Here is an 18,340-nt window from a genome sequence, read left to right on the forward strand (position 1 = left end):
TCCAGCCCCTGGTTGCCGGGGGAAACTTCCTACTCATTAAGATACCAATCCTCATCTTCAAAGAGAACAATTTTGAAATGGAAACAAGGATATAAAATTAGTGAGTGTTCTCGGCAGAGTTACTGCGCCCCATGAGATGCTCTGAACATCCTGCAACACTGATGCTATCTCATTACAGTCCAAAGCGGATGCGGTTCCCACTCTGCCTTTCTCAAATACTGCAAGAACACGGAAGGAAAACCACATGAAGATATCAAAGGAAACGTTCTGTAGAGTTACCCTTGAAAGCTCTGCTTGGGGAGAAAAATGCCTTGGGATTGTTTGCTGAAAATAGGGGCCTTTTAACCCAACAAGTTAAACAGACAAAAGGAATAAGTAAAACAAACACTGCTTTTCCAAAAATGTTCTATAAATTCAGCGACTGGTTATAAACACTGCTCGTTCACCAGATCCCCTAGGCTGAATTTGCAGAAATTCATATGGGAATGTAGGAGTTTACTGATGAGTTTACTAGAAATCTCAAATATTTATTACCAGTACACACAAAGGTATGAACGCAGCCTTGCCATACATATACTGAACGTAGAAAAGAGTACAGAGCTGTTCAGGAGTACATTCATCAGTTGTCAACCGTCCCGCTCCTCTTTTAAAGTAAATTTAGGACTTTAGAGGGAAAAAAAAAAAAAAAAAAGAAGGCCAGCCACAATAAATAGCGTTAGGATTTTCCACCATATATTCAGGAAAGTAAAACTATTGCGTATTCCTAACCACTGAAATGTCGAAATGAATAGCAATAACCAGGGTAATTTTATTACCCACCGGCAGTAAGAGGCGTCGTAAACATTCTAACGGCACATTCATCTCCTGCAATAAATTAGGGATCGACAAAATGAAATTGAATTTCAAAGATAAATGATAGAAAACGATGTACATTTTACTTGGAGATGTAAACAAACATATCATTTTGTATAATTACGCATGTAAACCTCTAATTTAGAAAGACTGTATTCTGATCTAAATGAATGATACTTCATTGAACAAGAAAGAGAACCCACCAGGCGAGCCAGTGCAATTACGTGGCGGACCGCTGCCTTATTGTTTTTCCTGAGGTGACAATGAGAGTGAAATGACCTCTTTGAAACAAGCTAGGTATAAAAACCGATTGCTTTTACAAACATTTATGTTTTCTAATGTGTGGTTATTTCTGAAGAGAAAAATAAAGGAGAAGCTGAAGCAAAACCTTTTTCCTCCTCTTTGGTTGTCCCTTCTGGCTCTCGTTAAGAGATCCTTCAGCTTATTGCTGAAAATATCAAAACTCTGCACAAAATGCAGAGCAAACATTTACTTCAGTGAAGAATTTGGATTATGCTTTCTTTTAAAGGCAGATTATGGCTTTTTTTGTTCTTAGAATCTGTTTAAAATGACAATATGGTGTGCCAGTCTGTTCAGCCTGGTGGAACAGGGGACTCGGAGGGACTCCCTTTCATCCCTTCAAAACTCAGCCAGCGCAGTCCTCAGCAACTTCAGGAAAATTCACCACTCTCCTAAATATTGAGCTCCATTTTAGAAGTGGCAGGTTTGCTGTTCCCTGTATTCTTCCTGGAAGGCTATTGGGAACATGACCACATGGCTGAATGCCCCTGTTTTTCAGACAGTGTTTATGAGAGATTTGCACCTTCATTTTGGTCAACTAAACAAGCCGAGCTCCTTTGGCTTCCTCTCACCTAATGAATTTACCATTTCTCTTCTTGCGTTGCAGTTCCAGCCCTCATCCCTCCTCAGCCTGATGAATAGAGGCTGACCACTGCACTCCAGATAATGTCTACGCAGCCTGGCTAAAGCAGCCTAACTACTGCCTCCAGTGGATGAAAGTCTAGCAGAGAGCAGCAATCTTGTTATTAGTCCCAAAATGCACTGTTTCATTTCCACCGCTAATGAATTTCTACTCTTTGAACCCTCAGGGGTCCTTTATTCTTCTTTTTTTCCCCAACCCCTTCTGTTTGGATGATGCCTGCTATCTCTGGATCAGAGCAAACTCCCACTTTTGAAGCCAGCATCATTGAGGAAACCACCAAACAAGATAATTTGTCTAGCCAGCACTTGAAATAATCTGTTAATGTGTGCCCTTCAGCATGCAAATCCTCTTTCAAGAATTACCATTTTTATTTCTTCTTTAGCTAGACCCATATGCACATATCAATTCAACTATTAATCTCCATGTCCTCATACCTCATAAATTCTGCAGTGCAACCATATCAACTGCATTACTGAAGTCCATGTAGATGACACACAGAAAATTTCTTAGAACATCATTTGTATTATCAGTGACATCAAGATAGGCTGATAGGATTTACTTCCTGTAAACCCAAGAGCACTTTTACCTCACTTTCTATTTATTTCCATGTTTTTAATTATACTGTCTTTTAAAATACATTTGGAAACCTTGCAGGTGACAGAGGTCAGACAAATAGTTCTGTGACTGCAAGGCTTATTTCTTCACCCTGCCTTCCTGCTCTTTACCACTGACATTTTGTTTGTTATTTCCAAGTTGTATGGTTCAAATCCCAGATTTGATAATAACGCTCAACAGTTACTTGCTACAGCAGTTCAGTTTAGGGTGCCAGTTCTTTCACATTTCTAGAGTGGAGAATATCACAGTTATTCATACTTGCTAAGAGAGAGGTAGCAGCGAACTGGGTTTGGCCAGGAAGAAGCCAAACCCCAAATAGCTCTGGACAGCAGGACACAGTTTGAAAAACTGCCCGTGTCAAACCACAGTCACCACCTGATTGTGGTCGCTTTGGGCCATAAATAAGCTCAGGCATCTCAGGGAAGTGCCTGAACTCAGGTGGGATGAAGCTAGTGCTCAAACTGCAACCCCCAAAAGCCTCCACTCAAAACCAATTTTTCTGGGACAGGGCAGTGGAGCCACCATCAAACACGCTGAGTCTGCAGTCCACAGCTGCAATGTTTTGATGAAAAACACCAATAATACACAAAGTGCCCAAGCTGCTCTGGCTCCTCCAGAACAACTGGTGGGGAATTTCTCCACGATGCTGTTGTGGCTTGAGTCATCTCTTGGGGCTGCGACGATGCTCTGAAACAACCCAGCAAACGCCCTTGAGGCACTGTCACGCAGGGGCTTAGCTCTGCTAAAACACTTCACACGGAAGTTCACAGTTCACGGGATAAGAAGGTTTGAAGGTTTTCAAGTTCAAATCCTTTACTTAGGCTTAAATAAATACATAAGAACAGAAACAGCATTCGTATCTTCTTTTGTTGTCTTCTCTTAAAAAATGCAGTGCTGTCTAAAAACCTAATTGCTAATACGATGCCTCAGCACAGATTTTAACATCCCCCTGCATCGCTTTCATTTTCAGGGAGAAATTACAGAATTCTATTTGGGTTATAATTAGCATATAATTATTACTGGCAGGAATAGCTATAAATATATATAACTGGTGGCTAGCTTAGTAACCAGCACACATAATCATTATACAATTTTCTTTAATTTTTTTGCGCACAAAGGCCTCATAATTCTGCAAAAGCGACGACTGAGCCTAACTAGACTCTGGTTATAATGTATGCTAATTAATTTCACTGTTTGCAAGAAAGAAGACTTATATAACATCCGCGGCGGGGGTAGGTGGTGCCACTTTCAGTGGAAAGGGGCTATGCAAATACTCTGCACCTTGGGCCTGAATACATCGTGAATTATTGTTCGACCTCTTTCTCTGGTGTGTTATGATGTAATAACAAAGGAAGGAAAAAAAATAATAAAAAGTCTCTAATGTATGCTTTTGTATAACATATGCATAGGTCACAGCATGATGAAGTCCTGGTATTTTCCTTTCTCAATTGTGGAGGAGGTGTGGAGGGTGCACAGGGCACAGCTGTCAGTTTTTCCTCCTAATCTAGACACCCTCATTACATTTTGAAGGGAAGTGATTTTGCATTTTTCCACACACACCCTCAAGCCAGTGCTGTTCTTGACAATAGGAAAACAACCCGGCTTTTCTCCCAACTGTGCTCAGAAGAAAGCCGTTGATCCCTCATTACCGGCAATTGTCTCCAGCCCAGCAAAGCCGCAGCGCTGGGAGAGCAGTGCCTCGTGCTAACTGCAGATTCCCCAGGTCAAGTCAATCTCATCTTCATCTCTAATAAAAAAAAATGATTCATCGGTGAGGTGACCTTCCTGATCCAGAGGCAGAACGCAGAGCTGTGGAAAGAAGCCTCATAGAAAAGATATACGGCCTTGTTTCATGGCATGCGACTCAGACAGACCTCAGCACTGTCAAGATCCGCTGCCCTTCCCAACGCGGTGTCCTGCCTCAGAAACCATGCTGAGACACCTCTGCTTGGCTTCCAGCTCACCCTCTATCTTGGTCTGTAACCTTACATGAGACATTTTATGTCTCCATTCTTCATTTTCCCCTTCCATAAAACTGGGATAATTGGTATCTTTCTTTGTAAAGTGCCTTGTGACCTATAAAGGAAAAAATTACTTGCCTAAGAGTAAGATGATATTATTAACTAACAATCTCATAAAGCTCAGCCATAACAGCACTAAGCATTTTCCAAAATTTACTGTTAAGTAAGTAAAGAAAATAATTTCTTTAAGACTGCAATGAATTTCTTTGCTTTCGAGGGTTTTCTGCTTTCTTTTTTTTCACTTTTCTATGCAGGGATTTATTAAATTGTTATCAATGGGTAAAACATAGTATTAGCTCTACCCCCCCCCCCCCCACAACCACACTCGGCTCAGCACACAACAAATAGCAAAAATGCACAGTAAAACTGGAACATGAGCAGCAGCTGCTTTTCTCTGCAAAGCCAGACCAGTACCTCAGCCTTGCCAACAGCTGGCAGAGCAGAGAAGCAACAGAGTGGGTCCTGGGTACCAATACGTCTTTGGCTGAGGAAGAGGAGCAGAATCAGTTATTTGCAAAGAGCTCTCTCCTGCCTTGACACCAAGCGAGAGGTGGGATCCTCAGGCTGAGCTCCTCCCACGTGCTGGAGGAGCCCCTCAGCTGGAGCGGAGGGAGGGCAAGCAGCCCCCATGTTCCGCTGCCCAGGCAGGGGGTCTCAGCAGCACCCCAAGCACCACCCCTGCTGGCTGCTTTTAAACAACGGCACTGATTTATTTATAACTCCCAGAGTGACTGGGGAAGAACCTGAAGAGACTGAGAGTAGAGAGGGCATGGAGGAATGAAGAGATGTACATTGGGGGAGGATGTGAATGTGCATCAATCCCAGCAGAGGAGGAGAGTGAAAGCAGTGCATGTGTCAAGAAAACCTTTGCCACCAATGCGATTGACAACAGAGGCGCAAGGGCCAGCCACCACCTAATGAATGAGGATGGAGACCTGCTACTGCAAGGACTTTTTTGGGGACAGAAGATGCAGGATCATCCAGAGGCTTGTGGCAAGCTGCTGCTGGAGCTGCTGGAGCTGTAAGGACAAAAACCACCACTTGCTTTTTACTTTCTCCTGCCTGAAGCCCAGCCCTGCTATTTTGATCCATCACTGCTGATACACTCCCTCTCCTGTTTTATCTTCTTTCTACTTTCTACCTTCTCTTTTCAACCCTTGGTTAGTGCATAGGTCCTTATACCCTACTTCTTCAGCCCTTGAAGGCCCCAGATAATCATGTTCACCTACCTGAAAAAGGGATGTGTGTGACTTGATCCAAGCCTCACCTGTGCTTCTCTCCTGGTCACTCAAATGGGGCTCTGAGGTTCTCCCAGACCTGCCTGGCAGAACTGTGAGCACCTTAGTCCTTCCAACTGAGTAAATCAAGTTTCCTTCTCAGCTACCTCCCTCTGTACCGACTCCTATCAGAAATACTGAGATGGATATGGATGAAACAGGAGTGGAAATGTAGGTGTGTGAAAGCACCAGAAGAAACAACAATCAGGTTTAAAGTAATGGTCTATATTGATAAACCAAGGAGATGACTGACAGCACTCAAGCAGGTGAGCTCTGGGGAATGTGCTGTTTACACCTCAGCAGAGGGCTCTGGTAAGGTCCCAGCAATGACGACTTGTCAGCAGAAGACCTGTGGACAGGTAACAGGAGGAGGGCAACAAGGTTACAGCATGTCACATATGCTATCATCCTAAGAGAAAGACAGCTAGCCCTGAAGACATCCAAGATGAGGCGATGAGGAAAGAGATTGATGATTTACAGAGGCAGAAGTAAGCAAGACTGTGATGCAAAGATAACTGTTAATTCCTAAATGTTTTAAAAGACCTGTCCAAAACTCAGTTTCTTCTCAGTAAGAAGAACCCAAGAGACATAGTGAGGACTTCAGTTTCCCACAGGAGTCACCTTGGCCACAGCACTTGGATACACATGCCTTGGCATGTAGGGTACGAGAGTGTGAGTAGGTAAAGCCAACTTACAGAGCAAGTTAAATAAAATAAAATGCCCTTCTTCCTTCACAAGGTCTCACACTGAGTTTTGTTACACTTAACTGTGACACTCTTATTTCAGCTAGTTTTAATCTAGGCGACTTCTCAGTAAAATGGATGCCACGTTTAACTATCCTGCTGACCACAAGCTGAGGAGACCCGTGAGGATAATACACACACCCATTGTGAAACCTATTCTGTGCTAAACTATCATGACTCAAAAGCTGGTTGTTATTGCACTACTGAATACAAAGGCTCTGAAGCAGAGTGGGATGCTTGGTGTGCTCATTTGCATCTCATTACCCAGCATGCTCTTCCTCCTCAGAGCTATTTTCATAGTGGCATTGTTGTCCGAGCCCTGGGAACAAGTGGAAAGATTTGGTGACTTTGGATGCATGCAGTTCTTTTCTACTTGCTTTGCTCCCCCTTTATAATGAAAGGCTTTGCAAAGTGGCGAAAATGAATCAATTTTCCATTTTTAAGGCTGTATGGGTGGGGTTTTTTTCAATAGTTTAAGCTATCAGGAGCAAATCTTGAATAACAAATAAGATTACAGAAACGTGAGCCTAATGTTCCCTCCCTACAAGGTGCTCAAGCATGAAGGTTTTGATCAGAGAGTAAGAAATGAGATTTAACTTTCTTCTGATTTAAGTTTCGTTTTTACAAAGAACCTATTCCAGCAAAATGCGATTGCAAGCTCATTATTCAGTGAAGGGCAAATATCTTCAATCGCAATCCAGTAAGATCAGCAGCTTTCTCTGTGTGCTACAAGCCTCAACGAAGAGAACTGAACATACTGGCTTCTGTCATTGTCTACATCTAAGACTGTGATGATTTCACCCTGTCCAATTCGTTTCAAAAGCTGTAGCTTCCAATTAAAAGTATAAGTTGTCAGCCAGAATAAGTGTCTATCATTTGAGCCAGAGCAGTTTTGGTTTCTGGCAGTTTTACTGCATCAAAGGGTTGATTTACAGATCAGTTACAATTTTTTTATTCAGTACTAAAGGGAATAAAACAGCCTCAGAGACAGGACTCAAACCAACAGTAAGTTACTTAACTTTTCCATAGTTTTCAATATGTTTTATAAAGTTGGATATAAAACTTCACTTCTCAATGACCTTATAGTTTTCAACAGGCACTTAAAAATAATTAAAAAAAATAAAATCCAGGAAAATCTGAGAACCTCAACATCATGTTCTTTAACAACATCTAACACACAAAGATTACATTGTACTTCATAAATGTCAATGAATTCAGCACCAAAAGCCTGTGTGAGGTATGAGGTTAACTCCTCCATGGGTTAAACAGATTTCTTCCATTTTACAGATAGGGAATCTTAGCTGTAAAAATAAAACTACAGGTTGAAGACTGGTGCGAACCACAGCAGCAGCACATGTAAAACTCTCATCTCTCACGTTTGTGTTTTAAGAATGTGAGCAGTTTTATGACTTCTTCTTCGGATAAAAAAATGGGTAAATATGGGTAAAAATCATGTACAAATACATGACAGAAAGTCTTGGGGCAAGGAGAAACTACGAGTTTCTGGGGTTTTAAGGCTAAGACTCGGTACCTCCTTAAAACATGCAGAGCATTTGCTCCTTGGGCTTCATGTGGCAGGAGGATGAGTGGCATTCCACAGCAGGATCCCGTGACAATGCTTTAAGTGTTTATGCTGTATAACCCTTGATGAACCAATTAGGCATTCTCCCTCACCCCAATTATTCATTTTACCAGCAGTACTGTTTCTACAGCAGTAGCACAGCCCTAGGTCTAGAAACTGGTCCTGTAGGATCCATAAGGATCAGGTCATACCTGCTGTAGGTACCTGGGATGTGCTTGGCGAAAGTAAAACAACCCCGAGATAAAAGGCAAATGGACTAGGTATTTAAAAAGTTTTAAGATGGAGGAAATCACTGTCAGCGTCTTTACAGCCCAAATCTACCCTAAGCACATGGCAGTGAGCTTGGAGCCAGTGTGTTGGGGCATCATGGAGATGTGTAGGAACTGGGAGCACAGACTGGAGACTGTCTGGCAGCTGGGACAGGGCTCTGTCGGAGCCAGGTTAGGCACAGATCTAATCAAATGAACAATAAACCACGATTTCCAAAAAGGCCATGATATCTGGTAAGAGCAGCACAGAGTTGACTGCACTGCTGGAGCACCTGGACAATCCTGGTAGCTACTGCCCCGGAGATGTGTAGGAACTGGGAGAACAGACTGGAGACTGCCTGGCAGCTGGGACAGGGCTCTGTCGGAGCCAGGTTAGGCACAGATCTAATCAAATGAACAATAAACCACGATTTCCAAAAAGGCCATGATATCTGGTAAGAGCAGCACAGAGTTGACTGCACTGCTGGAGCACCTGGACAATCCTGGTAGCTACTGCCCAGAGGAGTGATGGTGGTACAAAACCAGGGATGCACGATAGAACTACAGCAGCTGTTTCTCTTCCAGAGGCAATGCATGTACAAACAGGCAGAAATGAACTGAGGCAGCAACAAGTAACAAAATAACAAACAAGAGTTCGTTAAAAAGTGAAATAAGCAACTGTTTAATAAAAGCTAAGACACCCTATGCTTGAAAATAATTTTGCTTTGTCAGTCAAAGGAAGGAAAACAAAGAAGTAGGATTAAATGCATTTTTAGTGCATGGATTTTTCCAAGAGTCAGTAAGCAACCCCCCAGCCACACCACTGAAACCCCTCTCAAAGCCGAGGGTTAGTGCAGGTGCCATGGACCAGAACAGGACCCTGGTTAACCAGTTCAGGTAAGACTCGCTGTACTCACCTGCATTCTATCTGGCTGACAAACCCCCTTTGGACAGTCACAGGAGAGAAGCAGGCACTTCTTAAGCATGATTTACATAGTTTATTTTAGATATCTAAGCTAAGAGGAGATAAAAGCAGTTTAGGGATGTCTCTCTCTCTCCTGTTGCTATAAAGGCAGTTTACAAAACTAGCTCAGGTGCAGATGACTGGAGTTTGATAAGGGGAATCCCACCCTCTGTGTCCTAAGAGATAAAACCCAGCAGGCAGACAGGGGAGGAAGAACAAGGGAGGAGTATCTCACCACAGGTCCTTCCCGATTTGGGGCTGTCAGCGTGGCCTTATGGCATAAATTAGTGCAGCCCCAGAAACTGGGAGCTGTGAAGCAGCTCTGAATTCCTTACTTTAGGCTACATCACTCTCTTTCCCGCCATTGATATTTCTCTGGGATCCTCTGCTGCCTGGCCCCTTTCCATGTCTGTGCGGGGAGGGACCTCTCCCGTCCTGCGGCTCAGCTGGTTCCCTCATCCTCTGGCCACTGGAGTTCAAGGAGGGAGATAGCACCCGTGACCCCTATTTCTGCCGCTGAGATAAATTCAACTTTCCATTCGATTTTTATTTCTAGGTCAAGACAAGAATGATAGATTAAAAACAAAAACAGCTGAGCATTCAGTCTGGAAGCTACTGCAGCGTTGCACTTGCAGCCTGCCGGACCCCAGCCAGCCTCCTGCCTCCACCTATGCCAGTTATTGATTTCTCTACCAAAACGTTTACACTGGCACAACCCACAGTGAGTGCAATTATATGGGTATAAAGGTGCTTTGTACTAGCATAGATTATGGGATAAACAAGCTCATTTATACCACTGTAACTGTATTCACTTCAGGGTAGTTGTACTGCTTTAATGATACCAGTGTAGTTAAAGCAATACAACTTGTGTCTACAGACAACACCTCAGCCTAATGGTAATTAACACCGACATTTCCAGCCACCCTGAGCAGCTGAGGTTTATGTTAGAAATAGCAACTGACCCATAACAATTTGCAACAACATCAGAAACCTCTATAAAACAGCTCTACCTTCAATTGCTTTTGCCACATTTGCAGGAAGGATGTTTATTATGTCCCTTTTAGCAGGAGGCCCCAAGAGCTAAAAGTTGCTTGTGGGCACTTTTCTCTTGCATCTGGACAGCAAAACAGAAAAAAATAATCAATTCAGCCACTGACATTTTGCTGTGAAAGAGCTAAGCCAGCACAAAAACGCTGATAAAAGTGGCGGTTAACCCTGTGCTACCCTTATTGTTCTTTATTCACCCGCACCAAGCGCTTGAGCAGCCCGTGGAGAATGGGCTTCGCCATCTGTTGCTAGGGCTGACATCACCCCTGTTTGCCCAAGCATCGCTTCTCGGACTCTGTTTGCATCATTAATCAGCACTGGCCCTGCACTGGCCCATTCAGCAGGGCCGTGGCTGTCAGCTCTCGAGCACCTCACTGCAAAAGGGACCTGCCAAAGTGCTTGGACTCACTTGGAGAGAGAGGTTTTGGATATACATCAAGATTACTTTGGATGGAGTATTTGTCAACTTGTCTTGGGAAGAATTGCACCCTGCACAGCAGGTAACTTGACAAACAGAGTAAAAAACAACCCCAGAAAACCACCTCCCTCTCCCATAAGCACCCTCCATGGGTTAAACATAACTTCAAAACAAAGAAAACCAGATTGCGTTTTCTGCTGAGACTGGATTTGAGCCTGCTAAACCCATCAATGTGATACTGGATACACATTTCGCTTAGCTTCATACTCCCGGTCTCTTAATCTCTTTTCCCTGAATAATACTAGAACAATCTCATGAGAAACTACAAGAAATTACCTGTCCAGGAAAAAATGAGGTTTAATAAAAAAATGGGCTTCCAGTGCAGACAGGTGGGAATGCTGCTGTTGGACAGTCAGGGAACTGAGGCACAGAGGAGCTTAGAGACTTGCTCAAGGTCAAACACATAGATATGCACGAGCAAGGAAAGACTGAAGTGCTGCCTGAAAATACTGCAACAGCACAGACACCAACTAGACACACGGACTCCTCGTTTCCAACAATCTTCTGTTTTCCTGAATGTCTGAGTGGGTCGTGCAACATGAAGATAAACAAAGGGCATGTCATGTTTAAAATATATAAGGCATAAATATAGAAAATGCTTAACAAAACTGACACATACATTGAACAGGTTTCCAGAAACATGCATTTGAGGTGCTGTGTGTTTTCCTGAGGGATGAAGAGGGGAACAGAAGTACAACTTTCTTTTGCAAGAAGCAGATCTGCGACTGAAAAATCAGTAATTCATGAAATGTGAAGCATCAGATGGGACTCACCTTGAGATTAAGACATGTAAATTTAGGTGTCTGCATGTGAGGTAGGGGGCTCATCTGTACATATTTAACTTGGTTGCCTACACATAAGCATCCAGGGCTTTGGGTACTTCTCTTGGCCACCAGCTGCAGCACTGGAGAGATGTGGTTCTCCTGCAGGTCCTGTGGATGCCTCAGGTATCCCAGGGCTTCTCATTTAGCACTCCACACCCACATCTGGAGTGCTTTTCTCCCAGTTTGAGGGAGAAAATGTTACTTTGCTTGCACGTTCCTGCAACATGACAATGGGTACAAATTGTTGAGGAACAATTTGGGTTCCTACTTTCAGTGACCTTAATTTCATTTTCATCTTATATGACCTGTTTTCCAGACCTTACCTAACATCAAGCTGTGCTAATTAACACCTTCCTATACTGCTCAGCACCAATGATAGCCTCCCTCACAAGTGTTTTTGACAAAATTGGGCATCAGATGAAGTGCTTTTCTCACTGCATCTCAGCTTTCCAACATTTGTGGTTTTTTGTGAAAAAACCCCACACCTCTTCATTACAGTGTTTTTAATTTCCATATTTTTTCTCTAAAATTAGGAGTTTGGATTTGAGGATCCCACTGCACTGTCTAATAGTCTCTCTTCATGCCTTGATGCAGTCCAAGTTCCCACAGCCCTCATATCCCAGAATCCCAATGGGATAAAAGCTGCTGCACAGAGGAAGCTGTCTGAGCGTGTTGCCCAGCCCAGAGGACCGGGAACTGTAGAAAAGGAATTGGGACTGCTACTCTCAAAAGACCAAAGAAGTACTTTACATTATGGTTTTCCACCCCCCAAAATTCACACTTGTACAGGGCATTTTTAATGGGGGGAAAAAAAGACTTAGGTTCTCCTGTGCCTTATACAGTGATACATAACTCTGTGGCATGTCACCAACTGCAAAACCTCCTTGCAGAAAGGGTTTCCTGGCTGATACATATTTGGTTTCTGTAGTACTGTCATCCCCTGACTGTGCAATATGTCCAATTTGGAAGGACTAAGGAGCTGATTTAGACCCCAACTAGCCCTTGGCTGAGGGCGTGCTCAGGGCTGCAGGCAGATACATCTGTTAGAATCATAGAATCATAGAATCACTTTGGTTGGAAAAGACCTTTAAGATCATCAGGTCCAACCTTTACCTTCTGCCCTTCCCAGTACAGAGCCACTGATGACAGCAGCTCCTGAGTGGGAACTGTTCACTTTCTCCCTGCCCTGATATCCCAAGGAAGGGGACAAAGGGTTGGCTTTGGAGAGGGATCTGAGAGATGCATCAGCCACAGGCGATATTCTATCTCCGTTCTTGCTCCACACTGCCCCTTCCGCAGGAATGGTACAGCCTTAAATGAAGCTTGATAGCTCTATATTAAAACATCTTCTAATGGAGAAAACCTCCCACCTTTCCTATAATTTTACAAGAGCTACACCATAGCAACACCACACTATCACAGGAATAGGATTAATATTTCAACTGATATGATGCCAAACACCACATAGTCTGAAAGTCATCCTGTCTAGTTTTGGCTAAGTAAATCTGGGTGTCCTGCCTAAGCCTGTAATCCAGGTTTCTGCTGTAAGAGGCACAGGAGGGGCTGCTCAGCAGTCTGGACCGCCGCTCTCCCTCCTCTACCTCTAGATGAGTCTGCTTAGCACAAATGCCTAATTCTGAAATGGTGACATTAAATAAGATTAATCCCATCCTTCATGGCCAGCAGCACCACCACAAAAGCTGTCCTCACCGCTCCTTGCTCTTCTCACCTCTCTCCCCCTGCCCATTCAGATATATTCGGTGGGTCCCTGGGCAGCAGCATGCTGGTATTCAGAAGTCTTGGTTTCTTTTGGCAATTTAGTCCCAAGGTTTAGCTGTTTATACAGGAAGACTTAATGAGTACAGTTACTTGTGTGAAAACACAAGCATCTGTGGTTGTGATTATGGCTAAATTCAGCCTGCAACCTCAGCTGTCAATAGTTTATTATCTCTTAAAAATTATAATAAAATTAAATCACATCCCCTAATTATAAAGAGACTATTTTGAAAAGTCTGAAAAAGGTGACCTGCACCTTTTGGGCAGGAGTGCGTTTGCCATGTGACCTTCCCGTCACCCTAAGCATAACGAAGCAGAATAATTGGGAAATTCCCTCCGATGTCACCTCTCAGATTGTGCTTGCCGCTTCTCAAGGCTGTCATCGCGCTGCCGCCTGCTCGCAGTAATCGCTGCTGGCACAGGACGTGCTCGTACCACGCTGCATTATTAGCAAGCTGTCAGACACCGGCGACGCAGAGCCCTGGTGCCAACACAGAGAGAGTTATAGGGGTAATAATGTTGTTCGTTAGGTAAAAATAACTGAACTTTTAGAGTGAAAAAAAACCCACAACACAAAACCCTAGCCTTTAGTTAAATGCTATTTTCTTTCTTTCCCCATGCCGAGCACAGGAATGGGTTTACGAGGTGGATACAAGCTGATGCTGAAGAGCAATAATTTATTTGCAGAGTTCTTTCTGCAAGCCTACCAGGGTTGCCAGGGTGGATTACTCGCTATGTTTTAATTACTTTTTATAGGCTGGATAGTGCCTGTAAGCCAAGCCCTGAGTAAGGACTCGAACACAACCTGCACCCCACGGAGAGAAGCTCCAGGAGGCACCGTGGCTCAGACACATACTCCTGAGTCCAACTTACCCCACGCTTCCCTGAGTGTCCCGGAGGCAGCCACCCACCCTGGACCTGTGACAGTAACACAGCCTGGCACGGCTCCCTCTGCCCTGGCTCCTTGGAGGGTCCGGAGGCAGGAGCAGAAGCTGCCCACACGATCCCCATCCACCCGCTCCCAGCACGGGGACAGAGACACGGGCAGTGGCCCCCTGCATGTCCGGTCCTGTATTTTGAGCAGCCGGCAAAGGTGAAGGGGATTCGCACTCTCCTGTAAAAATTATCCATCACAAGTCAAAGTCCAGCTGTCAAACAGTTCATTCCTTTATACCATCTTCCCCTACATAAGGAACAGCCTCTCAGTTCAGTTTTCAACCTAACACCTCATTCAAATTTCTCCTGAAGCCCATAAAAAATCTGTGAAAGGCAGTAAATATTTCAAGAAGAACAACTCCAAGTTATTTCCCTCTTACCAACTTCCCAGCATATCCTCTCCTCCACTTCTCCTGTTTCTGCTGTAAACCCAGGATACGGGAATACCATCAATTTACAGCAATGACGATTGTTCAAGTATTACAAGACAACAGGATAATAAAACAATTTACGAGTAAGTTGAAACACTTAACAGCTGACCTCCTCTCTGTGCCAATGAAATCAATAGCCAAAACTCCCCCTCCTACAACTGCAGCTTAGGAGTTTGGTTACTGTACTTCGCTGCACAGTGCCTGCATGTGCGTGGAGTGCAGGGCATGTAGCACGGGATGGCGTCCTTCCAAAGGTTATGCACTATATTAAATGGAAATAAAATATGACCATATATTTCCTATCCTCTCCAAACAACCAAACGTTAGATTCATTTACAGACACGACATAGGAAACCGGGCAAAATCTGTGTCACTTTCAGCAACAACTGAGAAATATCTTCCAGGAACATTTATTTCTTGCTTACACAAATGGTCAATACTTGATGTGAAAGTGGCATTTTAGCCATCACCATTTCTTAAACTGGCAGCTCTGAGAACTGTTTCACACATGACCATCCTGATATTGCAGACCTATTTTACAGAAATGAGCAAAGCCTGGGTAGATGCTAGACCCATGAGAAAGAAATGATAATTCCTCTCTCCAAAACACCTCTGAGAAAGAAGATAGCAAACAGTATACTGGACTTATGTGAGCCAAATTTTAATTTGAGTTTTGGGTCTGCCACATCAACTCAATAGCTAGTTGGCAAAGGGATAAATGATCAGTCATCCGTGCCTGTTTTGTCAAATCTCATCACGTTCCTTAGCATACGAGTAAGACTTGAGGTGCTGATGAGGTTTCTACCTTCACAGATCAGAGCCAAAGGCCAGGAAGAGTGATCACCGGTAACCAGGGCTTGCATCTAGCTCCATTCTCTTCCACATCCATACAAAGTCCACATAAACACCTAGGTCAAATTATTGCTAGAAACTAGAAAAGACCACAGCCTTGAATGGCAGCAGCGCATTGCATGCTGGCAATGTCTCCCTCTGAGCCAGCTTGCCAAGCAAACAAAACTGCACCTGAAGGAGTTGTAGGTGATTGAAGTTAAGGCTCAGCAGGACAATTTGAGTGATTATGCTTTTAGGCATAAGGGACAAAGCCATATTTCAGTAACTACTTCTAATTTTCAGACATAATAATTTGGGGTGCTACAAATGGGGGTACCTTAAAGAAGTCAGGTGTTTATAAGACTGAAGAACAGCGTCTTCTGAAATCAGATCTCTATTCATTGTTTCATTTTGGGTGCCCCTAAACTGAAGTAACTATTCCGTAATGAACTATTTTTATAATCAGTCTGAATTTAACTAATGACTTTAAAATAAGGATAGATAATACTTGTGTGTTTAAATTTGGCACAGGGCTGTAACTCTTAGGAGTCAGTCCTATCTGCTAAATTTCTCTTTTCATGCTGAGGTCAGGTACAGATTTTACCAGATACGGTGTCCCTCCCATTAATCGATGAATGTAAGTTTGTGCTTGTCTGACGCTTCGCAACCACACGGTGACATCTCTGGCTATTGATCAAAGCCAAAAGGGAAGGACTATCCACAGCTGGAAGACATCTATTGTAGAGGAGCAGGCTTACTGCTAGAGCCACTTCTTCACACACAGTGCTTGTGACTCCAGCTGCAAGAGGTCCAGGCAAGAGCATCCACCTCTGCAGGCAATGAAAAAGTGGAAGGAAATCCACAGCTGTCAGAGGAAGAGGAAATACAAGTTGAAGGCTCCTGAATGTCCTTTACGGACATTGAGGTGATATGACAGTCTCGTTGCTGCTGCTCTTTAGACAACTTGGGAAGCACGTAAAATGGGGCAGAGTGGGGCAGAACAGCTATAACTATTGCTCCTCTTTGCATAGAAAAGGGGGATAATCCAGACAAGAAAAATATTAAGAAATCTGTATACACATGCATGTAACAAATGCAATAACAGACCTCTGAGGCTACGACCTTTATATGTCTTGAGGGGAATATATCAGGCTTCTCTGCTGAACAAGGATGGCAGGAGAGCAAGGAGAAGCAATAGTGATGGTGGCCTCTCCACACATGAGGCAGCTGATGAATCAGATAGACCTATCTGACTCTTCTATTAAGACAATTTTACAAGCATCTGTACCTGATACACCTGTCAGAACATGATGGGTCCAGTTAGTTAGTGATCAGGCTGACAACTGCATCAGTTCCTCCTTTGCTTGGGTAGCTCCAAGGAGTAATCAAAGCTGCTGTCAACTAGAAGCCATCATTTAAATTTGGGGATCAAGCACATCTTTTCTCAGTAGTTTCACAGGCACCCTGTTCAGTGCCTGTTTGCAAACGAGATGATATTTTCTCAGCATAAGTTTATCCGCGATCTACACTTCTGCTTACCCATCTGGTCATATGAGATAATTCTTGGGCATCTTTTGTTCTCCTTATTCCTAATGCACTCTTTGCTTGTTTAGTTAAGCTGAGGAATAACTCAATTTATTCTGCCCTCAAAAAGAAGTATTACAGAAATCTGCTTCTTCCTCTGAAGTTGCCAAGCTATCCCTTTTACAGACAAAAATTAAAAGGTCATGAAAATACCATTAATATGTCTTCACATGTATACTTCTGACAGCAAAATTAGGAGGTGAATGTCTTCTTTTGGCAGGATCAGTTTTTAGTGGACAATCTCTTTTTCTACTAAAGACTGGACTATCAAGAGAAATGACCATGAGTCCATCCCCAGATCTGTGAACACAACTTTCCATATCTCTTTTCCTGTAAAAATAATTCTTACCTAAGATGGATATGAACAGCATATAAGAAAGCTTTATTAACTACCAATACTATAAAGACGCCAAGGCAGTTATTCAGTGCAACACGACATACACCATGGACCAACAGGAAGGATTTACACAAACCTGACTCTAAGCTTTCAAATCTACAAAGCTTGGTTTTCAGTCTTTGCACAGAGTATTTTCTTTCTCTCTCTCACACACAGAAACATAGAAAAGTGGGTGAGTTGTAGCCATATGGGCCAAGTTTCTTCAATTTTTCAGGATGACTTAATGTATTTTATGCTTGCACCTATGCAAGTGAGGACCTATCATGGCTGGACAAAGTAGCTAGCCATCAGCTCACTGAAAGCTACTCTGGGGATCTCTGTTAGAAATTGAAATTATATTTGCACCTACCTGGACAGTAGGGAGAAGGGGGAGAGAAGCAAAAAGGAAGACTGGAGTAGGTAACAGGCTGAGTTATAGCTCCTCTACAGGTCTTCCCTAAGGCAAATCCTTTTGCAACCCTGTAAGGGCAGCTCTGAGCCAGAGCCACTGGGCTCTAAAAAGGTCAACCCATCTTTCCAAAGGGACAGAACTAGGGGTTAGGAGACACTACTCTCTTCCTCTCTCTGAAGATGTGTTAATCCTTACATAATGCAGAATACTCTGCAGGTAATCTTATTGATTCAGGTGCAAAACATGAGACACAAGTTTGAGAAAAGCTGTAGGTGGATCAGCACATCTTGCGGTTGGACTCTGGGGCATTAAATATAAATACAGTAAATTTAGTAACAAAACCAATGGAAAGGTGATTGGACAAAAAAAGCTATTTCCAAATTTTTTGGTTTTGTAGGGA

The 18,340-nt window shown here is 43.3% G+C and overlaps 1 protein-coding gene across 3 annotated transcripts in view; it reads right to left on the reverse strand.

Moving 5' to 3' along the window:
* Positions 1-18,340, reverse strand: part of FAT3 (FAT atypical cadherin 3) — a 339,730-nt gene that overhangs the window by 141,393 nt on the left and 179,997 nt on the right. The window lies entirely within an intron of this gene.

This window comes from Egretta garzetta, unplaced genomic scaffold (assembly GCF_000687185.1).
Source record: "Egretta garzetta isolate BGI_Z169 unplaced genomic scaffold, ASM68718v1 scaffold255, whole genome shotgun sequence".
Classification (NCBI taxonomy): domain Eukaryota; kingdom Metazoa; phylum Chordata; class Aves; order Pelecaniformes; family Ardeidae; genus Egretta; species Egretta garzetta.